The following is an 18,465-nucleotide window of genomic DNA, read 5'->3' on the forward strand; positions in this document are numbered from 1 at the left end:
CAAAACAGATCAACTCGAAAACCTTGCCAACAATATACACAAGATTGAAAACCACAATGAATGTAAAATAACTAAAATTTATCCGATACCTTTCAAACAAATCTCTGTATTCTCTGTAATTCTGTATAATGGAAACTGACTTGATATTAACCAACTCAGAACAATACATCTTAGCCGATAGTCACTACCTAGACTAAAAGAATTCAACCGAACGCAATAAAATTCACCAGAATGCGGGTCAAAATTAATTAATAATCAACAGACAGTCAAAACTTGCCCAACTGCTGTCTTCAAATTGGAAGGATTGATGTTCGTGCCTTTGCAGACAGGAAACCATTATATTATCATTCCTACGAAAAATGTACAAATGTAAACTTTTCGAATGTCTACACCGATCACTTGCCAAAAATGTATGTATCAGAATACTCTGTCCTACCGCTCGAGTAAACAGGATCGATCAAACATCAACAGCACCAAGGACGGTCACTTACCAAATCATCGCAGATGATGAAAATAGCGGGGTCATCCAAATCAGACGACCCACCAGAACCATACGCTTCCACGGAGTAAAGCGAATCTAAGAAGGGGGGAATGTCACACACTCAAGGAAATCATCTGATTAGTAAATAAATAGACCGAACACTCTGAAGGCCACACCCGTTGAAACAATGGATTAACGAGACCCCCTCCAAAGGGACTAGATCCTCGGTAGAGCGACCTTCCTAAACGAGCGTAAATACAGTCTATTGTGATATTTCGAATCTATCCGTTGTAACCGTTACTCAGTTGGATTTTCTATAATAAATTTGATCTTTGCGTATCAAATTCTATTTTCTTCACCCTATTTGTGAAAGAATCATTTCATTCGTGCCGCGGCGCGAGGATATCACCTGCGATTTGTTAATTTCGCGATCTTTTGTGCCTGCGACGTGACACAAGCATTATTTATACAAGTTATACAATAACAGGGAAGATTAGAAGAAGGATAGGAATGAAAGGATAGGAATAGAAAACGAAGCAGATTAAGATAAAAAGAAACTATAAAATTTGCAAAAGTATTATAAAGTAGCTCGTATAATAATCTGTTTGAAAGAAGGCGAAGAAAAAATGGGAAAATATTCTTAATGCAGCGGAAGACAACGTAAATATTCTACATCTGCTAATAAATCAAAGTGATTTAGCAAATTTTAAATCGTAATGAACAATAGGTAATAGTCTAGTATAGGGTGTATATTGAAGTTGAATGAGAGCGTGTGTGAAAAATCTATATAGATCAATATCATCCTATAGCCGGTAGGCAAAAATTAGTAAAATATATGTATAATACATAATGAGTAATATTAATTGCATAAGTTCTGTATTCATAGAATACGAACGTGAAGAATGAGCGAAGAGAACAAGTTTTAAAAACACAGTTTGGCCCAGTTGCGTAGGATTCTCTGTATTGAATTCATCTCAGATTTGTAAAGAGGCTAAGTCTTGTTCAATTTAATGTCGAAGTAACAACTGAGCGTCCAGTTTCGCCTTTCGGTATCATTGAACCTTACTTTGAGGAAAATAATCGGACTGTGACAGTAAGAGGAGAATGTCACTGGGAGATACATGTATATTGCTAGAATTTCCCGATACCGGGGAACACGGTAAGCTCTAGTTTCAGCAGGAAGATACAACGACACGTGGAGATTTTCTGCAAATTGCGCAAAAACTCTTTCCCATTCAACGGCAAACGAGATGTTCGGATTAACAGCTGCGAACACGTTCTTTTTCACGCTTGAAAATAAAAATTTATACAATGAAATCACGATTATCCGAACACGTTTCGTACACAAACAATTCGATCTTCTATAGAAAAACATTTGTTACAACCAACGATAATACCGACGGAAGGGTCATACAGCTTTGCAAGCAATTTTTAAAGGATTGCTGTCATACGGCGACGTAAACTTGTTTGGGTGTTAAATGTACGACGCTAAAAAGAACACGAAAAAAGCTAGTAAACTACGCTGAAGACACCATAAAGAAGAAATGGAAGATAATATTACGAAAGATATAAAAGAAGCTCCTTCTGCATTGAGTACAATACCAGGATTCAGTGATTGTGATAATGTCGACGCGACGTGATAGAACGGTTACAATGTGATGAAACTTCTTCAATAATTGACTATGGTACCATTGTTATGTGTGCTTGGAATAATGAATTGGAACACGAATATAACAGCAATGATGACATTCCCAACATTTTGAAGTATTTTAGGCTTTAGGTGTGGGGTTCGGATAATACGAGGTACAAAAGAAATGTAATTTTATCGAATTAAATCTGCAAGGGAAGTTGAGCGATTACGTAGCTAAAAGGATTCGAAATCAATAAATCTTTAGTCAAATATTTAGTTTCGTTAGTTGCATTCCGTATTTTTTTAATTCCATGTTCTTCCTTGAAATACAAATATAAAGATAAACATCAGCAAAGCGTCTATTTTGTTATCCGAAAGTTCGAAAATTCTTATCCGTACTCTTGTCCTTCAATTAGTCCGTATAACCGTTCTATAAACGTTCTACTGTATTATAAAGAACAATTTGTACAAAAAAAAGTGCTGACATATTAGGATTTCGAAACGCATTTTATTCCCAATAAGGTCATGATCCAATGTACAAGGTAACGTATAATGCGTCAATGACGTCTACATGCAGACTTACCAAACAACAGCTAGTATTTCACAATCACATAAATGAACACGTATGATAGGAACTTGGAAAATAGATGCACCAATATCGTACATCATTAAAATAATATCTCAAGGAATCTTTAAAAAGAGAACAGAAAACAATGTATTTCTTTTTCAATGAAAAATATACCAAATAGATTACAAGATGTTATTGGATAAAAATGAAATCTGAGGAGATAATATTAACATTAATATTAGTTAATGATAGTATGCACATATTTCTATCTTGGGAAAATATTATTGCTATATCATGAATTTTTTCATTAATTTTTATTTCTGTGTATATATAAGTATTTGCCTATCTGTCGCACCTGCTGTACATATACAGTGACTTGCAAAAGTATTCGTATTCCTGTTATAAAAAAGCTTTTATCTGAAGATTGTACGTATTTTAAAATTTTGCTATTTCGCTGCCACTATAACGAGACACGATTACCAAGACTATATTTTGCAAAATTTGAACCCAATCTGAAAATATACGTAACAGTTGCAAGATATTTACTGCAAATTTATATTTAGGGGAAAAAATTATACTGATATGTAAATATAAATAATTTTGTACCAAAATGCATTTCTAATTTCTTAGGTAAATTGAATACACGTCGGGAGTCCGCCGACTCTACGAGGGAGTGATCCGGTCCCGGGTCCTCTATGGGGCACCGGTGTGGGCCCAAGATCTGATGGCCAACCGTCGCAGTCGTACCCTGGTGAGGAGACTGCAAAGGACGATCGCTATCCGAATAGCCAGAGGATATCGAACAATATCCTACGAGTCGGCGACAGTGCTGGCGGCGTTCCCCCCCGTTCGAGCTGCGGGCCCTCGAGCTCTGTCGGGTGCATGAACGTCGCGTCCTGCAGCTCGACATCGCCGAGAGGTTAGCCCCGGAAGCGGTCGTCGAGGCCATGCTCCGTGGGCCCCAGGAGTTTAATGCTGTCCGCACCTACTGCGAGGAGGTCATACAGAAAAAGGAGAGGGCAGAAAGAGACCGGGAGAGAAGAGCCGATCCCAGTAGATCGTCGCACCAACATCGCAGAGGCTCCGCACGACGCAGGGGCGTGGCGCTAGGGGGAGTGGTCGCCCCCCTAGCTTCCCAACTCAAGCCGGGACGCCTCCCTAGACAACTACAATGGCAGGGAGATAGACGACGAGGTTGCACTCGGTAGTGATTCGCAAGAGACCCCGGGTGCACCTCTGAACGTCGGGATGACCACCGTGGGGTTTTAGTCGGTAGGAGTCCGACACTACACGGTCGTTGCTACGCAGCGCCGAGTGTCCATGAGGATTTCCCCACGATAAAAAAAAAAAAAAAAAAAAAAAAAAAAAGGTAAATTGAATACACAAAATTTGTAGTATATAATAAACTTTCCATTTATTTTCTTTTGTTCACCTCTAAAATACATGTAGCTAAAGTTTTGAACAAAACATATGTCAAGTACAAAGATATTAATTTAATAAATACAGTTAGTACAGATTTCTACAGCACGAACATACAATTAAATTTGATCATACGTTGACGATGTAAGATAATGTTGACAAATAGATCAGTACGTGCATATTTGTGTCGATGATTATGAAAATAATCTAAGTGGAGAATCTAAAAAAAGAAAGGAGCTTATCATTTATTTTGCGTCATGTCTATTTAAATCACAATAACTTGAAACCATCTTTGCAAAGTAACAGTAATCGAAACGTATCATTAAACATGATTCACATCATGCGTTCAAGCTTTAACTATCTCGAAACAAAAAAGACGTGACTTAAGCTACTTTCATAATCACCGATACATTTATACATATACAATAATCTTTATATCATAACAGCGACTAATTGTTAAATTATGCCACTCACACATTTGTTATATGGACAGTACATACAATTAGAGGGATCAATGTACAAAAGTTTTACGTAAATGAGTTATTAATCGCGTCCTACATTCTTTATTAATGAAAATCGTCAGATCAACTATTAAATTATAAGTTTAAAATGAATCAAACAGCACTAGTATGAATCATTTTATATGAGAAGTATAATATAATCCATAAAAACCATTTATTTGTAAACTATTTGCAAATAAAATTATTCTTATTATTCTTACAATAATCTCATAGTAAATTCTAACTTTCATGCTGCTTGCTTCCATACCCTTGGTCGAATATTGCTTGTTATTTTAATATACAATAGAACTTGGATTATATACACACATATACACATACATACATACATACATACATTATCCGAACGTTTTGTTACCTGAACGTTGTATAATACTCGCACTGTATTAACTGATTTTAAGAAACATTTTTCGAACCATTCATTCATTGTCTTCAGTATTGCAGTTAGTAAATGGGATTAATGTTTCCAGCAATTCTTCTCAGTACATTCGCTTGAAACATGCGATTATTCCACGATCCATTGATTGTATGAGCGGTGCAGCATCAAATGGAAAGTTCGTGAGTTGAACAAATTCATCTTTCGCATTTATGATCCCGCTATCGTAATATGCATCAAAGTTATCCACCAACATCGGAATCTTTTCTCTGTACGCGTCTTCAGTTGTCTTCATTTAACTGATTTTAAGAAATATGGATCGAACCATTCATTGAACATGTTACTGTTCATCAAAGGCTTGATGCTAGCTTTGTAGATGGTTGACAGATCGTTTATATTGAAAGTATCGAAATATGGAACTTTTATAACTGTGCCGATTATTAGTACCGACAACTTGTGGCATTCGGTAACATTTTCACAAAGAAATGTGGTAACTTGATCCTTGCGTGTTTCTTGCTTTGCTGTCGATTTCTCACTGCGAAAGATCATAGCTTTTTCTGGCACTGATTTTTCAACATTAGTCTTGTATTATCGGCAATGTCAACATCCTCCAATGTGTTCCCATCGTCTTGCAGAAGTTTTCTAAATACTAAACCTACCACTGCTGGTCAAATTGATCTTTTTTCAAATCTAACCTACTTAATGTATTGTACTAAATTAAAATATTATAATTAAATTTAATCTACTCAAATCTAATCTTATATAAACGTAACCTCAATTATCCTTATTTAATTAACATTATTTAATTATCCTTATTTAATTAACCTTATTCAATTAATATCCTTATTTAATTAACCTTGTTTAATTAACATTATTTAATTATCCTTATTTAATTATTTTTATTCAATTAACATTATCTAACTATCCTTATTTAATTAACCTTATTCAATTAATAACCTTATTTATCATATCGCTTCCTAACCTATGACTTTTCATAAAACATGCATACAATATATTCGTCGATATTTATTTCTAATTCGCTCTTTTTTTTTTCCTTCTAAGAAATATTTGTAGTCTGTCTTGCCTACCGCGGGCGGTTGATTTGGCCGCTCGATAAAATATTTTATTTACTCTTGTAATAAATGCAATCAGTACAAAGAAAAGGCTATCACAAGTAATCTTGTCATAAACCATAACCTATTCCACGATCATGACTTTGCTAAAATTACGAGTTTTATACGATTTGATAAGAAGAGAGGAAGAAGCCAACGTTTACGAACCAACAAATTTGTAATGGTATCTACAGTATGGGACCGATCTCTATATAAATAAAAGTGTAATTTTATTTAAGTCTATAGTTGAAATGAAATAAAAGTAAATTTTCTGAAAGTTTATCATTTTATATATATATATATATATATTTTTTTTTTTTTTCTTATAAAGTAACGTTATCTAAGTTAAATCATAAAAACTATTAAAAATTATTACTAAACTACTACTAAATTATTACTTAAAAAAAGATCATTTTGACCGGACACGGCAGGAATCAACATATAAGAAATGTCGATAGGTTAATTGCCGAAATCAGCTTTGATAATATCCTCTGTAGCCTTACTTGGATTCCGAAAATATTCATTGACATCCGCTTGAAGAGAATATCAATAAAGATTTTCGAAACGCAATAAAGCTACAGAGGATTTCTTTAAAGCTGATTTTAACAAACTTCTGCAAAACGAAGAGATCACATCGGAGAAAGTTTACAATGCCGATAACACAAAACTAATGTGAAGAGCAGTACCAGAAAAAACTTTGATCTTTCACAGCGAGATATCGACAGCAAAGCAAAAAATACGCAAGGATCAAATTACCATATTTCTTTGTGCAAATATTACCGAATGTCACAAGTTGCCGATACTAATAATCGGCACAGTTATAAAAGCTACATACTTCGACACTTTCAATATAAACGATCTGTCAACCATCTACAAAGCTAGCATCAAACCTTTGATGGACAGTTGCATGTTCCATGAATGGTTCGATCCATATTTCTTAAAACCAGTTAAAGAAAGATAACTAAAAACGGACACAGAGAGAAGACTCTATCGTTGGTAGATAACTCTGACGCGCATCACAATAGCAGGATAATAAGTACAAAAGATGAATTTGTTAAAATCAGGTACTTTCTATTTGACGTTGCACCGCTCATACAACCAATGGATCATGGAATAATCACATGTTTCAAGCGAATGTACCGAAAAGAATTCCTGGAAACATTAATCTCATTATCTAACTGCAGTACAGAGAAAGAACTGATAGATAACCATTACGAATTAAACATGAGCGATTGTTGTCGCATGGTATATGATGCGTCAAGTGTCAGTAATGTAATACTGAAAAATGAGTGGGACATGCGTTTGAAGCATGAAAGCGAACAAAGTTCGGAAGACTTCGAAATAATAAAAAAGGACATAGATGAAGAACTTGCAACCCTGAATAGATTATCAGTATGCGGAGGATGCGACAGAGTCGCTATGATGAATTGGTTTCAAATTGATAAAATACATAATAACGACATACAAGTAGATATCAACGATATTCTTCAAGATTTTATAAATGAAACCCTGGCTAAGGAACGGGCGAATTTACTGACGAAGATTTACTTTGAAGATATACTTTACAGAAGCTCTCAAGAAAAGACTTAGATGGTTTGAACTACAAAATGAAATTAACTCGGAGAAACTATTTATATGAAGACATATATATTAAAAAATATATTAAGAAATATAATATGTGACAAGAAAGCTATGGAACGCGTAAGATTTTATGTAGCATCCAATTGTTCGTTTGTACTATTTGATTTGAAATATATGACACTAGTATACGGAAAGCTCTTTTCCTACTATCCTGATATTTATTATCATGAATTACGATAAACAAGATTCAACAATATATGGAAAACAAGGAAAGATGCGAAACGGTCTCCTTGTATTTACGTCCTCCTTGCCTTTTATACCTCCAATTTGAGAAATTAGAGTTAAAGTAACTGTTAAACTAAATCTTTATAGAGAATATCGAGATGGATAGATTAATGTATTATCAAATATATGGTCCCACAAAAAAATAATGATGACCTTGAAATCTTATTTAAAAGAAGACTTTCAGAAAACTTCAACTTCATCCTGTGTAGTTTTTTTTTCATACAATCATTAAAAACGAAGATATTTAGATGTTGCCATTTGTATCCCATTCTGTATATCACCGAATATTTATCAGTTAGCAAAGCCGCTAGATACGTGAATAATCTATGCAAAACTTGAATTGAAATTAAATTTAGATTTATATAATTACTATATAATATATGATATAGAAACAAATACGTATAAACAGACTGGCTTCTTGTTTCCTCTTTTCTTTCTCGTATTCTTTATAATTTATCTTATTAAACGAAGAGAAAACTAATTGTAATTACTAGTATTTCCTAAGATTTACGAATTACTGAATATACGCTATTGAATGTGCAGTAGCGTTAAACTAAATCATTAAACACAACAAAGTTTGTACTCGTTAACACACGTCTCTAAAATATTTACTCCTCCTTAAAAGAAGGTAATAGTTTTTCGACATAACAGACTAATATTTCTTTAGAAGGAATGACAAACTACTTCGATCAATGCATGGAAAAATATAATCTTATTTTTAAAAATCTATATAACCTTCTTCTGACCTCAACGCCTACGTCTATCTATATTTCGCCTACAGGTTCTCGGATTTCCTCACGAACAATTTTATAGTCTTTAACCCCCGACATACCATGGTGCTCGCTGGTGTTGTTGAAATTGACGCTGCGTGATCGGTTTCAGTTGTCTGTTCGGATTTTTTTCATTTTGCTCGTACAGTGGACAACCTCGAAATCTTTCGGTTCACTTCGGCTCGTGTCACTTAGATTTTCGTCACTAGTGGACTATCCTTGCACGGAGATTCAGCTTTATCCAACAAACTCAATGAGCTGGAGTCGATGTGCTTTCGAGACTTTAACAGTATCCTCGACTTTTGTAAATTCTGAAGCTCCACTGCTTGCAATGGTAGCAGTGTCTCTTCCGACCTTTTGTTCGGCATCTTCGAAAGTTCGCTGCTCACGGGTATGATCAAGGACGTTCGTTCATCTTCGAAATTTTCGCTCGAAGATACTAAGGAACTCTTCAACGTTCCAGCGTCGCATCTTTTCAGTTTAGCAACGCTTTTTCTCTTTTCTTGTTCATATTATGAATTATTGTTTACCTGAAATTATTCCCAATTAATTATACTACTATTTCTATTTTTATAAAGTACAGTATATAATAAAATAACCAATTTAGTGATATTAAAATTAATTAAAAAGTTACACTATCGTTTATGACTAAATAAAGTTTCAAATATAAAAAACTGAATATAAAAACTAAATATAATAAACATTTAATATATATTAGATTATCCGAAATGTTTCTTTCATTTTATAAGGAAATAATAGATGCGCAGTGTTATTTGTTTTATATTAATTTCTTTATTTTATATTAGAGTTATGCACGAACATAATAATAGAAATATGACGGAATGGATCATACCTAATTCAATAAAATAATATAAAATAGAAATTGTTGTTCATCTATTATCACCTTATGAAACGAAAGAAACTTTTCGGACAACCTAATACCTTTAATTTGTTTTTTGTATAATCAATATGAGAAATCGTTAAATAAAATCATAACCGCAAAATATAATTGACCACTTAAATAATTGTTAGACTTCTTTGATTTTTAACTAGTGAACATTACTTTTTGATACTACGCGCGCGCGCGCGCGCGGTTGACGAAGAGTTAACGTCTCTACTATAATAATAATAATTAAAATTAAAATTAAAAAGAATAAGTAAGTAATAATTGCGACACACTAGACGCCTCCTCAGAGGATATACTTACATTGTTAAACTGCAATGCGATGTGCCCGCACTCTTGAAATTTGAAACATCTAGCACCTTTGCCTTTTGTTGGACATTTCGTACTTAGATGATCTTTGTTTTCGCACAGAAAACACCGTTGCACTGGTTTCTACGCAGCTCTGTCGCGACTCGTCCTCTCGGATTTTTCTTCAACCCGCTTGCTTTTCCTCTTTGCGTTTTATATCATGGCCTCACACAGGGCGAACTTCTCTTTCAATTTGCGAATATCATTGGCGCCATACAGTATTATTTTGTCGGTCACGAATTTCGTCCATATGCACTTGCTTAGGTATGCCGAATATTTTCTAGACGTACTATTGGTATGTCTCGGTGTCCTTGGTTCGATACGACAATCCCTTATGCACCTTGTGCGCGTCTACTTTTTGTGGAAACTCGGTACTCAATATTTCCTTCGTTATTTTGTAACTTTTAAAGCACATTTGATAGTCGACGAACAATTTTGCCGAACGCGTAAAAATCTCTTCACGTGCATTACTCCGTTACGCGTCAATCCAGCCACAAAGGTCGCACGTTTCCTCAATTTCTAGAAACCAGCTTTGCACATTGTTACTGCACATTGTTGTTACCAGCTCTGAATATTAAGACGAGAGCGCTCCTCTTGTCGACTCTCACGTGGGTTTCAAACACGTTGCGCTCTTCGTCCTTCATCTTTTGCCTCTTCGTCTTCTTCGTCCATGCTCGATTTCCAAGGCAATGAAAGCTCTTACACGCTTTTGCAGTTCTTTCTTCTTACCAACTGTTTTTTATCTTCGTTTCTGGAGTTTATCTTTGAACTCCGCAACTTTCACTGTTTCGATTCGTTCAGGCACATCGTTAACAATACACTGTTCTTCGATATCTACGATGGTACTATCCGCGTTTGATCCTTCGCTCGTCGTGATATCGACTTGATATCAATTCACTTGCACAATTACTACACGAATAGTTAAATTAGTTAACACGAGCACGAGGTCTCAGAATTTTATGAGACTTTATTTGTTATATAGATTTATTTATAATGATTGAAACTCATGACCAACAACTCACAACTCGACAACCACCGAGGGAAGACTGACAACTGCAACTGGTCGCAACTTATTGGTAACTGACCATTCTGTCTACCGAAACCGTCCTTTTATACCAAGGTTTTCGGTATTACCCCCACCATCATGCATTTTAGAATTATGAAGGACCCCAAATGGTCAGGTATACCTGACATTTTACAGTTAGTTGCAGTTCCAAAGGTTACATGAGTAACCTTGTCTGACCGCCAAGTCCTACACCTCGTTACGCTGACCCGCAATAATCCCAAGGAACCACCATAAACCAAATCTTCTTAGCTTAATCTCTATTTATATAAATATTTTCGGTTTATGGATGGTCCTTAAAGCAATCCTTAGGTTTATTGAACGCTCTTACTAATTACCATCTGCGATTAGTCGGTATTCTCCAAAACAATAGTTGATATTCATTAGTGTAAATAAAAAGCAAAACACAATTGAAGATGAATGAAAATTACTTCCATGTTAAGTTTAGTCACTGTAAGCATATATATCTGTGCAATATTGAAAGTTTAGAATGATTGCAATATGCATTTATTCAATTACATTCTACAAATTTATATATAGATTTTATCAAGTGTTAGTTATTTATTAATAATAAATATGGGACTTGCTTGACACAAGTCTATTTTCCTCGTTCCAGTTTCAATTTGGCAGTACATTTAATAGCAGTTACGACGAGAATTAAAGAGTTAACACTAGAGAAACATATTTCCATTATAATCTTTAAAATATAATAATTATATAAACGTTTTGTTTGAGTTGCAGCGAGTATCCGCATACTTGTGCATATAGCAGTGTATATAATTTTCTTAACACACTGGATTTGAGTAGCGATCGGGCAAACGCACATGCGTCATTCATGATTTCGTAGCCAGCGGCACATGGGGGGTTCCTATTGTCCTAAATTGGTGATTTATGACAACTGATCGATAGCACAGAACGACACTAAATTGAGTTTCCTAAATAGAATTCTCCTAAGTAATGGCCTTGTAAAGTGTCAAACGACATGTGCGTTTGAATAAAGTAGAGAATAACATCGGGGTTATTATACATTTTTATTTTCAAGATATCTGTATTTAATGATGGCAACTTTAGTATTGCTTATTTTCTGTCGAAAAAGACAAGCTGTTAACACGTTCGTCGCCACGTCGCACATATCTATGCGACGGGTATACTACCGTCGGGGCCCCGTCACCAAATGATGGTGACGCTCTTCTTGTTCGAGTTAATTAATTAAATATACGATATTATATATAGGATATACAACATAAAAATATTAAAAACACATTATACCATACTTTTTATTAATTTATATTCTGAATAATATATTACTGTATCCTATATCGTATGGTATTCGTTAAAACATTCCAAACACATTTGGGGTGATTTTGGGCACTTCGAAAAATAGTGAGACTCCGTTATCACTACTTTCCTCACTTTCAAATATATTTTCACGCTGTTTACCGAACATTTTGAAGATGAAAAAATCACTGATGTACGTCTCACAAGTATGCTTCTCGACTAAATGAAAGATCCGAGATATCTGCCATGAGATCCCTTGGAATACTCTAGCTGGATAGCTTATCGCTTTCTCCATTTCAGAAATAAATAATCTTTTCTTTATAATAAATCTAAGGCGATAAACAATGAATCGAAGGGGATAAACAATGAATCGAAGGCGATAAACAATGAATCGAAGGCGATAAACGATGAATTCCTGCTTGTCGCTCTATTTACGTTCTGCGTACCGGCGGTCGGATTTGGGCCCCGCAGGCAACTTAGCCGAATCACGCTGGGCGACGAACGTGTTAATACATACTATGCTTCCCTGTTGAGAAAGTTCGCAGAATGATTTTTTACTGTCATCTCAACAACGTTGCAGCGATCTGGTAGGGGAAGAAATACAGTTTATAGTTTTATCTATAAGCAGATTAAATTTCGCGAGCCTACGATAAGTCGTTCGACGCTTATGGAAAAGCATAAGCTTTTAATAATAAGCCTTTAATAAATCTTTAGCATACCTATTTTTCTTTCAGTCGTCACACGTCTCGAAAGCGGCTAGTGATCTTTTTTCAAATTGGCGAATCACTGTCTGAATAATCGCCGAAGAGCTTAGTATTACTTTATAAAGTGCACATCCAATTCCAAAAAATGATTTAAAAACGCGAAAACTTGATGCTAGAATTGCTGATCCCACGATTTGCTGATGTAATTCTACGAACATTTTTGACAGAATGTAAATGCTTTTCAACTTGTAACGATGTTAATAATTTATAGTAGCATGAGATGCAAATATTCTCAGTTCATCTTGTAAACATTCGTTGAGAAGTGTTGAAAATAGCTAAAGTCAAAGTGTACTTAGTATTTAGGCATTTTACGCAGGGTGCTCACACAGTTACTGATCAATGTTTCTACCCCAAATACTAAGTATACGAAAAAAAAAATTAACGTGGGAACCTTTTTACCACATTTTGCAATCAACATAATAATATATATTTTAATTTTTCATGCTTACAATATTTTCCGAAAAATGATGATTTCTAATTTCTTAAACAGAATGTGACATATTTTTTTTTTTTTTTTTTTGTACTATACATTACTGTTTCATACATTAATATAATTTTAATCATGTACAATATAGATAATTTCTTTTAAGATCTCAAGATTATACAAGATTGGAAATAAAAGAAATGTGTTTAAATATTGCGTATAATTTTACATTTACTAGTATCTCTTATTCATCAGGCTTAAGGAGCATGTTCAATACGACTATTACTGTCTATTATTCAAGATATAAATAAATGCGTACATTTTCAAGTAAATAAGTTCCCATCTTATAATTACGAAGCAGTGAACAATTTCCTAAACAACGTGTTTAAGTTTCAAATAAACGGATTTGAACTTATGAATTAGAGAAGTGACTTTCAAGACTGCAAACTAAAAAATTAACATATACCACAGATTATAATTGTATTACAACGCCAATGAGTTACATTTATTGAAAAACTCTAATGATGTTTACTTTAATAAGTACTTTACATTACAAGACACGTATGACGCGACTGAAACAACTCATTTACAATAAAAAATTTAGAAACTAAAAGCAGCGAAGAACATTCAATTTTTATTAACCGTTTGTGTCCCAACCAGCGCGATCGCGCTGTTTAGATTTTATGTCGAAAAGCCCCAGTACATTTCAACGCTACAAACGTCTGACGGTATTTTGAATTTTGTTGTTATATTCTTAATTATTTTTTATTGAAAAAAACTTGAAATATTTATAAACTAATAATACGCATATATAATAATATAGATGTATTTCATAAAAATAACAAATATGCGTCGCTAGTTTCTCTTCGCAATCAATAAAGACAAGCGCTATCGCTCTGTTCGGGATTTGTCGATCCTGTTTTTTCAAAGACCCCTGGGATTCAAACGGTTAAATATCATCAGATGTCTTAGAACCAGGACATTAGGGTTCAAGTACTAGTACTTCCGATCGATGGTGTACGTTGTTACGTTGATTATAAGAAAGGGTAAAATTGTGTATCCTTTCATTTTTCTCACATGTTTATCATATATGAGAAAAAAAGCTGGCTAGTATCTGTATAAAGATCCTGTATATTTAAATTATATATGTGAAAATTACAAAGAAGGAATTATCCGCTACGAGGAAAAACTAGATCAAAACGTCTAAAATGATCAACGTCTGTAAACGTCAAACTAACACTCCGTTGGGTGGCAAGATTTAGACAACGTCACATTTTGCCTCTGGCGGATATCGGTAAAGATTTAAAACAAGCCGCAGTGGATATCTTTAAAGTTGAATTTCATGAACATATGCAACAGGAGGGATACAAATTGGAGAACGTTTACAATGCCGAAACCACAGGACTACTGTGGAAAGCAGTACCACAATCAACTTTGCTCTCTGAGAAAGTGAAGTCATCGGAAAGCGAGAAGCACAAAGACCAATTTACTACATTCCTCTGTTCAAATGCTACCGGATGTCACAAGCTGCCGGTACTAACAATCTGCACGATTCAGGATCCTCCATCTACCCAGTGCACTTCCGGAACTAACACCAAGCCTATCATGGACAGTAACATATTCAATGAATGGTTCAATAAATGTTTCTTAAAATCAGTTATACAAAGACAACAGGAAAAAGGACGCAGAGAGAAAACTCTGTTGTTGTTAAATAACGCTGACTTGGAGCAGGCAAACAGAATAATAAGTACAAAAGATGAATTTGTTAATATCATGCATTTTTCACGTGACATTGCACCGCTCATACAACCAATGAATCATGGAATAATCGCATGCTTTAAGCGAATGTTCCGAATCGAATTGCTGGAATCATTAATGCCAACATCTAACAGCGTTTCAGAAGAAGAACTAATACACATCTATACCCACTTAAAAATGGACAATTATTGTAGTATGGTACATAATGCTTGGTCAAAAGTCAAGAATCCAATACTCAAAAACGCGTGGAACAAGCTTTTGAAGGATGAAAGCGAACCGAGTCCGAAATAATACAAAGAGACACAAATGAAGCACTTGAAAAACTGAATAGGTTACCAGGATGCAGAGAGTGCGACAGTATCACTGTGATGAACTGGTTTGAAACTGACAAGAAACATAACGACATGCAAGTCGATATCAACGATACTCTTATGGATTTTATAAATGTAACTTTGGATACAGAAACGTACACACTTTCTGACGAGAACTTTAAAGATATATTTGGTGATAGCCCTCCAAAAATGGCTTAGATCGTTTGAACTACAAAATGAAAGTAATTAGAAAGAATTACTTATATTAAGACATATATATTAAAAAATATATTATAAAGTACATACTATAATACTCCACGTTTGTACCGTGGGAATTACCTGTGTTTCTTCGGCGCGTGCAAGGGCTGGCGGCTGCAGCATCATTATCATTTCGATGTTTGCTCGGGCAACACGCGCGATCCGCTGCTCTCCCACAACAAGGGCCTCCTCCTTCGAGTTAGTTTGCGTAAGTTTGGTTTAGATGGATATTTGCATATTATGGTTGTTTTCGTGATTTTGATCCTTTTTCCTTTTCTTATTGTTTCTCTAGGCTTCGGTGATCGACGTTTGAACAATGTTTGCGGAGGCATTTCCATCAGGGGTTCCTATCCAGACTTCTCTGGTGCGTGTTTTGTCTTGTTTTTAGTACGCTTGATTCGTTCTGTTTCGTTCTATTTAAACTGTATTGTGTTGTTTCAGCGCCAGCGAAAGAGGGATTCCGAAGAACCCATAGGCGACTCGAGAAGACCCATCAAATGAAATTCCCGGAGAGGTTTTGGTGGCACATCTTCGTCACCATGCTTCTGGGAGAAAGGGAATTTCCCCGTTGTGCGTTATTGGTGTATGCGTGAGTTCAGCGAACTTTGTCCTGGAGCTCCTTGCATCGATTTTGACTTGGTGTAGCTGCTTCAATTTCGTTGGTTCGTTGTTTGATAATCGTAGGTTCCTTATTATTATAATATTTTTTTTTTTTAGATGCATCTTGTTTTTTTTGTGTTGAATATATATATATATATATATATATATACATTTTAAATGCGATAGTGTAAGGTTATCTTTTTTTTTTATGTTTGTTAAATATGTGTGTATTTATTTAATTTTATATTTCCCCTTTTTTAATTAATTATATATATATATATATATATTTTTACATTTATATTTGACAATGTAGTTGCGCATAGAATTTATTAAAGAAAAATGTTAATAATGTGTTTTCATGATTTGTTTCTTGCGCCTGATTTCCATTAATCCCTAATATTCCCGTCGCCATAACGCGTGTCATTGTGTCCGATGCGCGCGTGTAAATCTAACATGGCCGCTCATAAATGTCATCAGTGAGGTTATAGTGGCGGATCTTTAGTTTTGTTTGATATCGAAGTAATTTTCTGTCGCTCGTTTTTCCTTATTCTACCGCAATTAGAACATTTATTTATTAATATTGTTATTACTTTAAAGTGACAATAGTATTGTTCGTGTGAATATACATATATATATTTATATTGTGTGTGATTTTAATATGACTAATGTTTTGTAATTCTTCGATAGCGTTATTTATTGTTTTGAGTAGTTTATTTTATAGAGTGTTCGATAATATAAAACGCACACATGCACACACACACACACACACACACACACATATGCATATATACATATTTCTTCTGGCAGTGTAGTATTTATACCAAATGAAATGTTAATTATTTATTTTATATTAACTTCATTTAATCAGATAGAACACACACACGCGCACGTATATATGTATATATTTCTGGCAGTGTGATTTTCATTTAGATTCTTTAGCAATGTAATGTTGTGTATTTGAGGTTATGTGTCAATTATTTGATTTCATATATACATATCTTGTATTGTGACAACATAGTATTGAAGGTTTTATTTCTAAATTATTGTGTGCTTAATGTGTTTTTACATATTTGTGTTTGATGATAGAATTTCTGTATGCAAATCTTCAAGTCATTGCTGTGTTAATTATTTTGAACGTTTGGCCTATCGACAAGTTGTTACTTAGTCCCAAGTGTTACGTTGTGTGTTCTATTTCTTTTATAGATTATTAGTAGTGGTTTAGTTTAGAATATAGATTATTTATATATATATTTTTTATATATAGACATGCATGTTTCATAATGTAGTTCCTATTTTATAACTCTTTATCGGAATGTAGGCTAGTTTTAAGTATGTATCTTAGATTATTGATTTGATTTAATAATGTAGAATGCGCACACATATATATATTTCTGATAATGTAACCTTTATTTCTTTAATAGTATAACATTGTATGTTTTATGTATTCGTTAGACTATTAGCTTTTTGATTTCATATATACATATATTTCATAAATTGATAATATTGTATTCGTTGCATAGTATTGGAAGTACTGTCTCTAATATTTACTAGGTTATTACATGTTTGGCATATATGTTTATACTTATATGTAACTCTCCGAGTTGTTGCAGCGTTGATTGATTAAAATATATTTATATATACATATATTCCTGGCGTTTCAATCATTTCCATTTCTGTAGTTATTCTTATTTCCTGGTTTACTTGTTTGGTTCATGACTCGTTCAATCCATTAGTTGGTTCTATTTATTTTATTTTATACTGGTTGGGTTTATATTATATTGAACCATAGGTTTTCAAATTCCAAGTCGGTTATTGGTAGGTTTATTTAGAGTTGTGTGTATATGTATTTTGTTTATTGGTTGGATCTATTAGTCGCCCTCATTTTGTTAATCCTTCCTTTCGTTTCGTAGTGCCTTATTCGCGCGTTTTGTATAGAGTGGTTTTCTTGTTCTTGTTACAGCACGTGCGGAGCGCGGGACGTGACAGTTATCTAGCACTACGATATCACGTATAACGT

Source organism: Bombus fervidus, chromosome 10 (assembly GCF_041682495.2).
Source record: "Bombus fervidus isolate BK054 chromosome 10, iyBomFerv1, whole genome shotgun sequence".
NCBI classification, from domain to species: Eukaryota; Metazoa; Arthropoda; class Insecta; order Hymenoptera; family Apidae; genus Bombus; species Bombus fervidus.